Source organism: Puma concolor, chromosome E1 (assembly GCF_028749965.1).
Source record: "Puma concolor isolate L17-30 chromosome E1, mPumCon1.1.hap2, whole genome shotgun sequence".
Taxonomy (NCBI): domain Eukaryota; kingdom Metazoa; phylum Chordata; class Mammalia; order Carnivora; family Felidae; genus Puma; species Puma concolor.
In genome coordinates, this window is record NC_141680.1 from 48,085,336 (window position 1) to 48,098,160 (window position 12,825).

The 12,825-nt window shown below is 37.0% G+C and overlaps 1 protein-coding gene across 1 annotated transcript in view; it reads right to left on the reverse strand.

Moving 5' to 3' along the window:
• The window catches only part of LOC147574467 (uncharacterized), a 46,152-nt gene that overhangs the window by 14,630 nt on the left and 18,697 nt on the right, over positions 1–12,825 (reverse strand). The gene's annotated exons all lie outside the window — the stretch shown is intronic.

A 12,825-nucleotide genomic window follows, 5' to 3' on the forward strand; every position in this document is an offset into this window, starting at 1 on the left:
AGTTTTAACTATTAAATGTTTTTTTTAGTCTGACTTCCTCTTCTCCATTCTTACCACTACTGCTTTTGTCAAGCTTCCACACTTTCTCACTCAAACTACTGCAACTGTCTCCCAGCTGATCTGATACTAGCCATACTGCCTTCATATCAGTCTTCTATTCAGCTGCCAAAACGATATGTTAAAACACAACACTTATCTTCTGCACAGCAAAGGAAACAATCAACAAAACTAAAAGGCAACTGACAGAATGGAAGAAGATATTTACAAATGACATATCAAATAAAGGGTTAGTATACAAAATCTATAAAGAACTTATCAAACTCAACACCCAAAACAAATAATCCAGTGAAGAAATGGGCAAAAGACATGAACAGACACTTAACAAAGAAGACATCCAGATGGCTAACAGACACATGAAAAGATGCTCTCAACACCACTTATCATCAGGGAAATACAAATCAAAACCACAATGAGATACCACCCCACACCTGTCAGAATGGCTAACATTAACAATTCAAGGCAACAACAGATGTTGGCGATGATGCAGAGAAAGAGGATCTCTTTTGCACTGCTGGTGAGAATGCAAACTGGTGCAGCCACTCTGGAAAACAGTATGGAGGTTTCTCAAAAAATTAAAACTAGACCTACCCTATGACCCAGCAATTGCACTGCTAGGTATTTATCCAAAGGATACAAAAATGCTGATTCTAAGGGGCATGCATCCCAATGTTTATACCAGCACTATTGACAATAGCCAAATAATGGAAAGAGCCCAAATGTCTATCAAATGATGAATGGATAAAGAAGATGCGGTATATATGTATATATATGGACTATTACATATGGACATTACATATACATATGGACTATATGTATATATAATGGACTATTACTTAGTGATCAAAAAGAATGAAATCTTGCCATTTGCAACAACATGGATGGAACTAGAATGTATCCTGCTAAGCGAAATCAGTCAGAGAAAGATAAATATCATACGATTTCACTCATGTGGAATTCAAGAAACAAAACAAATGAACATAGGGGAAGGGAAGGAAAAATAAGATAAAAACAGAGAGGGAGGCAAACCATAAGAGACTCTTAAATACAGAGAATAAACTGAAGGTTGCTGGAGGGGTGTTGGGTGGGGGATGGGCTAAATGGGTGATGGGCATAAAGGAGGACACTTGTTGGGATGAGCACTAGGTGTTATAGGTTAGTGACGAACCACTAAATTCTACTCCTGAAACCATTATTATACTATATATTAACTAACTTGGATTTAAATACAATTTTTAAAAAATTAAAAAATTAAAACAAAAAAATAAAAAACAACACTAATCATGTTGACCCCCATCTTAAAAACTTTCAATGGTTCCCTGCTTCCTCTAGAATGAAGCACAGGTTTATTAGTATGGACTTCATGATCTCAAAGCACCTCTATCTGAGTCTTAACCAAGGTAGTTTAAAATGGAGTGTGTATGTGGTTGTTTCCCCTTTTAGACCCTGGGCTTGTTTCATCTTTGTATCTCAGCAAATAGCTGTGTCAGTAAAAAATTGTTAAACTAAACTAAAATGATGATATCAGGTTTAAAGTCAAGTGGATCAGCTCACACTTTCTAACATGGTATTTATTCTTTAAAAAATTTGAGATTAAATCCACCATTTTGGTATATTCAGTGGTTTTTAGTATATTTGCAGTTGAGCAAACATCACCACTAATTCCAGAATACTTTTGTCATCCAAAAAAAACCCCTGCTTACCCATTAACAGTTATTCTCTATTATTCCCCCTTCCTCTTTACCATCAAGAAAGTGAAAAGGTAATACATAGAATGGGAGAAAATATTTGCGAACCATATATCTGATGAGGGACTAGTATCCAGAATATATAAAGAACTCTTACCACTCAGAAATAAAAAAACAAAGAACTCAGTTAAAGAATGGGCAAAGGATCTGAATACCTATTTTTCCAAAAGAAATATACAAATAGCCAATAAGCACATGAAAATATGTTCAACATCATCAGTCATCAGGGAAATGCAAATCAAAACCACAAAAATAACACTTTACACCTAATAGCATAGGTATAATCAAAAGGACATACAGCATCAAATGTTGGGAAGGATATGGAGAAACTGGAACCTGCATACATTGCTGGTGGGAATGTAAAATGGTACAGCTGCCCTGGAAAACAATTTGTCAGTTGGCAGTTTCTCAAAAAGTTAAACATAGAGTTACCACATGACCCAGCAATTCTACACCTAGTGTATATCTAAGAAAACTGACAATGTATACCCACACAAAAATATGTACATGGATGTTCATAGCAGCACTAGTCATAATAGTCCCAAAGTCAAAACAACTCAAATATCCATAAACTGATGAATGGATAAATAAAAGGTGATATAGCCATATAAGGGAATATTATTCAGCTTTAAAAAAGAATAGGGTACTAACACATTCTACAGCATGGATGAACCTCAAAAACATTATGCTAAGCAAAAGGAGCCACAAAAGACCACATACTGAATGATTTCATTTATATGAAATGCAAATGCATTGTATGAAATAAGCAAATCTATAGAGACAGAAAGTAGATTAGTGGTTGCCTAGGGGCTGGAAGTGTTGAGAGGAAATGGGGAGTGACAGCTAATGGGTAAAGGTTTTCTTTTTGGGGTGATAAAATGTTCTAAAATCTATTGTGGTGATGGTTACACGACTCTGAATATACTAAAAACCATTGAATTATACAGTTTAAATGATGAATTTGATGGCATATGAATTACAACTTAAAATATTATAAAATAAAAAAGGCAAAAAAAAGCAACATACAAATATAAAACCAACCATTTACACCTGAAAAGGAAAAAGCAAAAAGAAAAAGATGGCTATCCAGCCTTTTCTATCTTAAGTAGGGCCAAGCCTAGGGTATGATGATCAGGTTGGCAGGAATATCACTAGGATCAATTGCTTGGAGCAAGACAAAGGAAAGGGGATTTAAATATCCTTCAAATAAGAGACAATAGCGGTTGAGGGGGTAGAGAAGGAATTGTACATTTTCAGGTTCACCCCAAAAACTCTGGTTTAAACAATTGTTTCTAATTTGGGCTGCTACGCCACTCTTGGAAACAGATATCTAGTCCCGCTTATTCTGATCAAGATCTTGAAAGCATAACTGAAGAGTGCTGGCACGGTTTATCCCAGTCCAGGACCTGACTTCGATGCCAAATTTAGCCTTTGGCAACTTCTTTCTGTTTAGAGTCCCTGGGGACTTGTTTGACCTCCTTTTGGAGTGCTGTAAGGGAATTCACTTCTGGACGGTGGCCCGGCAAGCAGGGAGTGGCTCAGCAGGCTGCCTAATCCTCTATTAAGTTAATGATAAAGTGTACCTGGGCACAGTCCACTGAAAGGCCAATTCCCTATATGTGGGGTTTGGACCAGGAATTTTCCAGATATCCAAAGGTAATTCCCAGCATTAAATATTATAATCATTTTGAGAGGAAATCTTACAGAATGTATTATTTACACTCCTGACTTTTTGTACGTGGGCTTTTTTCAACTGATAATGAAAGTATTACATAGCCGCTATGGAAAGCTTGGAAAATATGCTGCTATTCTCCTTCCCTAGAGTTAACCATTGCCAATAGTTTGGTGTGCATTTTTCAGACCGTTTTTTTCCTCATCTGTTTATAAGCATAGATACACACACACATACATGCACACACACTGATACCCTTAGCAGGTTTTTTAATCTTTTTTTTTATACATAAATAGGAGCATACTCTACCTCTTGGTCTATCACTTGCTTTTCCATTTAACAACATATATTGGACATCTTTCCATGTCAGTACATATAGATCTACCTTATTCTTTTTTATGCCTGTATATCATTCTTTTGTTAAAATTTTTTTTTAACAGTTATTTATTTTTGAAAGACAGACAGAGACAGAGAGGGAGCAGAGGAAGGGCAGAGAAGGAGGGAGACACAGAATCTGAAGCAGGCTCCAGGCTCAGAGCGTCAGCACAGCGCCCAATGCGGGGCTCCAACTCAGGAACTGTGAGATCATGACCTGAGCAGAAGTCGGACGCTCAACCAACTGAGCCACCCAGGTGCCGCTATGCCTGTATATCATTCTATGGTATGGATATACTATATTTAATCATTCCCTAATGATGCATATTTCCTATATTTCAAATGTTTATTTATGATCAAGAATGATGAAATAACTCTTATACAACATTTTTGTGTACATATAAGAGTATTTGGGGGGATGTATTCTCAGAAGTAGGATTTATATTTTGAAATAATTTCAACTATACAAAAAAGTTGCAAGTGTGGCATAATAAACTCCCCTATCCTCTTCAGTTCAATTCCCCACTTGTCATCATTTCCTTTGCTCGTCTCTTTCTCCACTGCTCCACATATAAGTTACATACATACAGTATTTTTCTAATCCATTTGAGACATCTGATCCATTGTGGGCATAAAGCCCTTACTTCTAAATACTTCGGCATGCACTTCCTAAACACAGGGCACGCTCTTATGTAACTTTAGCACAAGCATCCGAATCAGGACATAGGTACAGAACTTTGAGTTCACGCCAATTTCTCCAATCCAACATCATAGAGTTCATTTTAGGTTTCTCACTTTCCACATTTGTAATCCCTTCTCCGACAGAAAACCGCTTTCACCAGCCTCCATGTACTTCTTCATTTGCCCAATACCCTTGAATAGGACAGATCTCCCTGCCATGCCAGTTATCACCTCTGCTCCGCCCCTACTGCCTGCTGCTTGCTTGGCTCCAGCTATCCCAATCTTAGCCATGTTGGCCTCCACCATGCTGGCTGCTGCCTTTTTAGGCTTTGGCCCTGACCATGCCAATTGCTGGGTAGGGGAAGTTAATTATTTTTGAATGATGTGATATAAGAGATATACCTTTCTGTTTTCTTTAAATGAATAACCAATTGTCCCAAAACCTATTCTCAATTATTTGAAATGCTTTCACATGTGTGTGTGTGTCAGTAGCTAAGGATCTATTCTCATTCAATAATCTATTCTACTTATGAGCCAATATGACACTTTAATTACTGTGATTGTATAACACGTTTTGATATCTGGTAAGAAGACCCTCATGATACTTCAAAAAAAAAACAGTCTAGCTATTCTGAAGTATGTACTCTTCCAGATGAATTTTAAAATTAGCATGTCAATTTCATTAAAATTCCTGGTTTTAGTTGGAATTACACTGACTTCGTAAATTATTTGGGTGAAACAGCGTCTTTATAATATTGAGTCTTCCTATCAGGGAACATGGCATGCGTCTTCATTTATGCACTTTTGAAATTTCCTTCAGTGAATATTTAGTTTTCTTTGTGTGAGTATTGAACATATAGTTTGTTCCTAGGTTTGAAAAATGGTGTTGAGGTGGCGTTATTAATGCGATCTTTCCATTTCATTTTCTTTCTATATATTTTATACATCGTTGAGGTTATGTTGCATATACAATTCTGTATTCTGTTTTTTAACTTAATATTTTGCCATACAAGTTTCCTAATTAAAAATATAGTTTTATGGTCCCATAATTGTCCAATAAATATTTATGTGTCATAATTTATTTAACCATTCTTTAAGGCTGGTAAATTAGATTGCTTCTGATTTTTAAAATGCTAAATACTACCATGATGAACATCTTTGTGCATAAATCACTGATCTATTTTGGATTATTTCTTATAATATATTACTATAAGTAATATTTCTCTATCTTATGCATAATATATTCCCTGAAAAGTCTTGGATGACATAACAGTAAAGTTGAAAATAACTTCATACTTGTTTAAAGTTTTAATATTTTGCTCTTATTCAAAGTACTTATTCTCACAAACTGGTCCTGCATTCTTCCTCTTAGTCACTTTTTGGACATGGTTAGAAAGTAACAAAATAGGGCATAAACAATAGCAGTGTCATAACCCAGGTTGATGCAGTGAGAGTCTGTGTGGGAAAAAAAACCATGTAAGACTGACCATGGAAGGCCATTATCTCCTTATATCTGCACCTTCTGCCCTTACATTCTTTCTTTGGACAGTTCATTTGTACACTTGACTTCTTTACATTTTTCAGTGTGCTAAATAAAATCTCTCACATCTTCACAATTTTATTATGTGCCTTATGGAACTATTTACATAAAGCTGAGTGCTGCATAACTCAGGGAATGTCTTTATACTGAATGTAATTTAATTTTCTTGATTCCTCAGGGTTAATATAGAAACAATTTTTAAAATTTCTTCCCCAAGGCCTATAGAAGTATGTAGGACTGTTTTCTCCTATGCTAACGGCACTAAATTGCTGTGTTTTTTGATCATGAATTCAATTTTTATGCCTTTTTTTCTCATCTCTGCCCTGTTTAAGACTTCCAGCTTTCTCTTTTCACCGCTATCTGCATGTCTGCATGCGATAGTTTCTCCTCCCTCTTCTAGTTTACTGCTTTTAATTTTTTATGAGTTTGGAAACCAGATTGCCAGGTCTTTTAAAATCGAATCCAAGTAAAAATTAATAGCCTCTGAGAAAGGGCTTCAGTGAATCTCTAGCAGTAATGAGTATGATGTTTAGGGCATGGACTTTGGTGATTTGTTTTGTTTCTGTGGAGGTCTTTTTCCATCCCCTGTATTTCCCTGGGTCTTTTCTGTGCTCCAGATAGATGAGATTGTCAGATAATCAAGTTCCACATAAATGAAGTTCCATTACAATGGTTACATTGGTAACATTAAAATGCCTCTTTTTCTTTTCCTCTACTGAATTCTGATTCTCCTGAATTCTTTCTTTTGTTCCTTTTACATTGTGTGTCAGGTTGGGTTGACTAAATCTGACAAAATGTTAATTGGGCCTCAGACGTGTGAGATAAGGTCCAATTGAATCGAAACCTCTCTATATTTCACACCAACAAAACTACAATTCCCTTATATTAAAAAAAATAATTTCTTATCTAAAGATTCTTTTGATTAAAAAGAAATAGAGTGTATTCCATTATATGAAAGAAAGACAAGTTACACAACTCTACCATAGTCTTACCTTTACTTTTGCTCATGGCTAATTGATAAGGGCTGTGGTACTAAACCAAGATTGTGTGGTCATTCTCTGTAAAGGCCAATCATTCTCCCTTTGCTTCTAATGGCCTCTCCTAATATTTATTAACAACCTTGTAACTACTCAGGTGCTTTGAGTGAAGGTCTGGCAGGTTCAATAAAACCCATACAATATTGAAGAATCAACTCAAATGTCATGACTTATTAATGGTGGGTCAGTGGCATCATCTTTTGTGTTTGGGTACAATAAATACCCTTGATGATGACAATAATATTTTTATGAGGATTAGATTAAATAATGTAGCATATACAAAAAGCCTAGGCATAGGCCTATTATACCGAATGATAATAGTCCATAGAGACTTGCTATGTATATGCCAGGTACTTCCACATATAACAACTTAATCTTCACATCAACCCTATAAGATGGGTATAGTATTTAATCCCCAATTCACAAATAAGTAACCTGAGATCTAGAAATGTAGAATAACTTTCTTGAGGTCATACATTTAGTAAATAGTTAATTTAGGATTTGGGCGCAGTCTGGGTCTTAGGTCCTTGCTCTTAAATACCTGTGCTATCTATATTCTCTGTGCATGAATATTCATTTTCTACCCTTTCTCATATAAATTCCACCAGTTTACTGGTCTATTTCCACTTGGGTGACTTTCCATTATCTTAAATCAAGAATTCTTACCTGGAGCCCATGGGTAGGTTTCAATTAATATCTTTGACTTCTGAATTAATCAGGACTCTCATATATAAATGGCAGAAATGCAGCTCAAAGAAGCTTAATCATGGTGGAATTTCAATAAGGGACTAGGGTATCTCCTGGAATCCAAGCATAGAAATGTGATGGATCCATGGCCTCAGATGCCATTAGGGTATGTTCTCTTTCTCACTTCTGACCTCTGTTTATCTCTATAAGACACTCTCTTCTCTCATTCTGCATTTAAGCATTTTATCTTTCTCAGGCTCATGTGTTAGGAAACAGATCAGGCAACAGCTTCCATACCTTCAGCTACTAGGGAGAGATTGATTTGATCCTTTGAATATAAAGTACAAAAATTCCAGAAAGGGCTGTGATGGGCCAAGCTTGGGTCAAGAGTACTCTGGCTGTTAATTCCAAGGGTATTCATCACGAATACATAGCATGTATAGGTATGAATAATTTTTTTCCTAAAAGAGAGGATCCATTGATTCCATCAGATTCTTGAGTGATTTGTAATTCAGAAGCAATAAAGTACTACAAACACAAAATATGCCAACACCATCTTTCTGTCTTCATTTTCAAACCAGTCCTTCTGACTCCTCTGCTTCTGTCTTCTAGACAGTCTTGTCATCTTGCTGTATTTTGCTTTCTCAGTCTTCTTTACCCCCTGCATCCAGTTATTCAGAAAGTTCTGTTAATTCTTCCCACACAATGGTTATTGGAACTATTCTTATTTCCACTGCCACAATTCTTGACTATCAACTGTCACCTTCTTTAGCTCATAAAATAGTAATATCTTCTTAACCATATCCTTATCACTTGTCCTTCCTTGCTGAAATCCACCCATTAGACAAAGCTTTGAACACTGTCTTCTTGTCATTGTTCTGCTCAAAGACTTCACAGTGCCTCCTTTTCTGGGCAATACTCTCTGCAGTTCAGTCCTGGTCCAGATGTTGGTACGATGTTACCAGATGTTTTATCTCTTAATAAGTAAATACTATTCTATTCATCTACACTTGTTGCTTATTGGCTGGGTTTTTTTTGTTTTTTTTTTTTTAGGTTGCATCATGTTTATTTGTAGTTCACACCAATGCCTGTCTTTGTTAAGAAAGCAACTCACCTCCAAAAGGGGTTCATTCTTTGACCTAAGAGTTGTTATACTTATTACCTGTTTTAAACTTTTGTTGATTCTCTAGGGCCCTTCCTGGAATAGTCCTTCCTTCTTTCCATTTACATATTTTTCCCATTCTATTTTCCTCAAGTAGGAGTCCCATATCATTCCAGTCAAAGTTATCTCCCTCCCTTTTATGAATTGTTACAGAACTGTTTTACTCATGTTTTGACAATTTTATATTTAAATGTTTAAAGCATTTTGTTTTCTAAATAGATTGGGAGGTTCTAGTAGCCAAGACATCTCTCAAACTAGTTAAATATGCTCAGTGGCACTTAACCACAGTTATATGCATACAGCAGGCACAAATACTTGTCAAGTGTTTATAACTGTCAGTGTAAAAATATATGGAATTTTGTTTCTTAATATTGTACATGAATTTTTCACTTTCCAAAAAAAGAGATTTACTAGAAACTTTTTTTAAGTAGTAGCTCCTCTGTGTGGAAATACTTTTAAGTGTTAGTCTTGAAATTATTAAATATTCATCAAAAGACCAAGATGGGAGTTGGTGAGGAAAATGTTGAAGCTATTGAATTAGAAGTTATCAACTACAGATAAAAAGAAATCAGATTATGAAAAACAATCAATGAGAAAAATCTCTTTTACATCAACTTTTCAGACATACCTTTCATTGTGTAATATTATTCACATTTTTAAAATGATGTATTCTGTGTTCTCATTTATATTTTATATAGCATTATCCTGAGGGTAACTGACAGAGGACAAAGTTTGTTTGGGTTGATTGTGACTCTGTTCACCATTCAGTGTGATCTTGAACTGGTCATTTAACCTCTCACCACCTCCCCCTGCCCCGAGAGAAAACTGAGATAATACTGATAGGATGTTGTGAGAATTAAATGGGGTAGTATATATAGGGCATTTAGTAAAGCATTTGCAGCCAGTAGGCAATCAATCAATGGTGGTCAATGGTGGATGTCACTATTCTTTATTGAACAGGCAGAGAAATGAGGGAAAAGGGTACACAATGTGAGCCTGATGGTTTACTTAAGAGACTTAGAGTTGCCATGGGAAGACATATGCAGAGGTGAGTGTGCAGAGTTGAGAGACCAAAAAAGGGCAATTTAACTGCTATAGATGGCACTGACAAGTTGAGCAGTATAGGGTAAGGGTGGGCTAATTCATGCACATTTGCATGTTCCTCTTACATAGCACATGTTATGTTTCCAAATTTAAGTTATAGACAATATTATCATCTTGACTAGAATGGGTTTTTAGTAAGTTAAAAAACAGCATTCTCAGGATTTCAGGTATCATTGACAGAAAAGCAAATCAGGAGAAGAGCTGAGAATAGGGGTGGCTTCTCTAAACAATGTTGCTCGCCATCCCTACAGCACCCCACTACCCTTACCTCTGTCAGGGACAGAGCATTTCCTCCATGAAGTTAGAGCACGGCAGCAAATTGCAAGACTTAACAGCAGTACTATGTGGAAGAGAATGGGCTGAATAGAATCATGTTGGATGATCAAGACAGCAAGGCAGTGAGTTCATTCAGTGGGTACTCACACTGCTCAGTGTGAACATGGGATTTGGGAAAGGTCAGCCAAAGGAAATGGAGACTGATCTTTGGGAGTATGATGAGGATAGTGAGTCAGAGTTACTCACTTCATCAGAGCAAGAGACCCTGTGGGTCACAGCTATGAGAGCTTACTGTGGGAAAATCCAATAAAGAGAGCTCTGCTGCTAAACCTGAACAATTACAGTGTTTTTCTAATTTCCAGGAAAAATGGACTTAACGGTTTTCATTTTGTGAACTGTTATTAAACTTTTGGTATTTCCTACTTTGTGAAAAGTTGCAAACAAATTTTAAAGGAAAAACACAGACCTATTATTTCTTAAAAATGCACTTTAAAAAAATATGTGAGAGATCTGCATAAACATAATACAGTCAGATTCAATGCTAGTAAAATTGTGTCATGTCCATATGGCAGAATTAAATCTATCAATATTTCATGGGGTTCCACAATGAGCACAATAATTTCTAAGTACTGCCACCTGAACTAGTTTGAAAACTAACACATTACACCCCTGACTGCCTTTTGTTATTTCTTGCAGGAAGGGAATGTTATTAGCTTCAGCGAAACTCACAGGCAAAGGATGACGTACAAAGCAATCTTTAAAATAAAAAAAAAAAAAAACAACCAACAACAAAAACCAAAGGAAAATTGAATAGAGTAAATCGGAGTGTAAGAAGAATAACAATAGCTACTGCTCACCTAAACACTTACTACATACCAGGCTCTGTGCTTAGTATTTTTCAAAGATAATTTCATTTAATTTCTATAATCTTCCTGTGAGGTATCATCACCCACATTAAGTAGATGAAGAAAAAAAAGCCTTGGAGACTTAAGGTCACACAGATGGTAAGAGATGGGTGACACTGAGATTTAAACCCAGGTTTCCAGACTCGAATCATGATGATGTTGTAGCGCCTCTTTGTGTGTATGAATAAATCTTTTTGCATGTATATTAACCCTTGTAGTCATTAGCTAGATCAAGATATCAAACTTTTCTGCCAACAGAGAAGCCTCCCTCCTGCCCTCTGTCAATTCCCCCATTAGTAATCACTACTATGTGTTTATCGCCATAGATACATAGGTTATTGCTAGAGTAATCTAAGTTTTTGGAGTTATCACCAAAAGATTCCATATACTGGGGTGCTTGGGTGGCTCAGTCGGTTAAGTGTCCTACCTTTGATTTTGGCTCAGGTCATGATCTCATGGTTCACAAGATGGAGCCATGCATTGGGCTCTATGCTGACAGTGGCAGAGCCTGCTTGGGATTCTCTCTCTCCCACTTTCTCTCTCAAAATAAATAAAGAAACATTAAAAAAAATATCCATATACTAACCCTTCACCTTGCCATTTTAGCTGCAGTATTCAAAGCTGTTTTAGCTCTAACTTTTCAAACATTCACTGTAGAGGGTAGCTGTTGGGAATGGCCTCATATGCAATTTCTTGTATTAGTTGAGATAATACTAATGAAAAAACCCACAAACTTCTGGATGAAGTAGATTCAAAGAACTGTTAGCAAACAGATAAAACTATCTTAAAGACACCACAGACATAGGTTCCTCGACTGAGGTTAATTTGGGGTTTCTATTTCCAATCATGGCGTCTCATTAGGACAGAGATGACCACGAAAGGTCTTCTCAGTTTATGGAAGGGAAGATTAGCCGGGCAGACTACATAAGAGTGATTGCTTTGCATCATCTTACAGCACACGAAAAAATATCTTCCACCGTTGATGTGGTTTTATGATGCAAGGGAAAGGAAAAAAGGAAGAAGATCCAGGTGGAGGGTAATGGGAGTAAAACCTCCCGGGAAGCTTTAATGTGGTGGCTTTCAGGGCCTTGCGCACTAGCTCTTAAAACCACATCACTTCTTGTCCAGCCTGGCAGGGACAGAAGCAGCCTCACAACTTCACATCAGGCTCCCAAGCCATGGTTGATGAAATCTCAGCAATTGTTCTAGATAACAGTCTCCCTTCTCTCTCCTCCCTCCCCACCCACCTGCTCACCCATCGCTGGTTTTGCACCTCATTCTGATTGCCACCACAGCCAACTGTGGCATTTGAAGCAATTTCCAGATTACAATTGAGCATCAGGCAAAGAATGACCGACATATGTAGGATTTGAGGACTCCGGGAGTGAGGTGTACGTAAGGTGACTGAAGCGGGGGAAATCTAGAGGAACGTTCTGGCCATTAACGAGGGAGGACAGGCCCAGAAGTGGGCGCACGTGACAGCCAGCAGCACCTCGAGAGTGACATCACCCCTTCGGGGGCGGAGCCGAACTATTTAGGGCCTTGTCTGCTATTGAGCTTCCATCCTTCTTCCCCACCAAA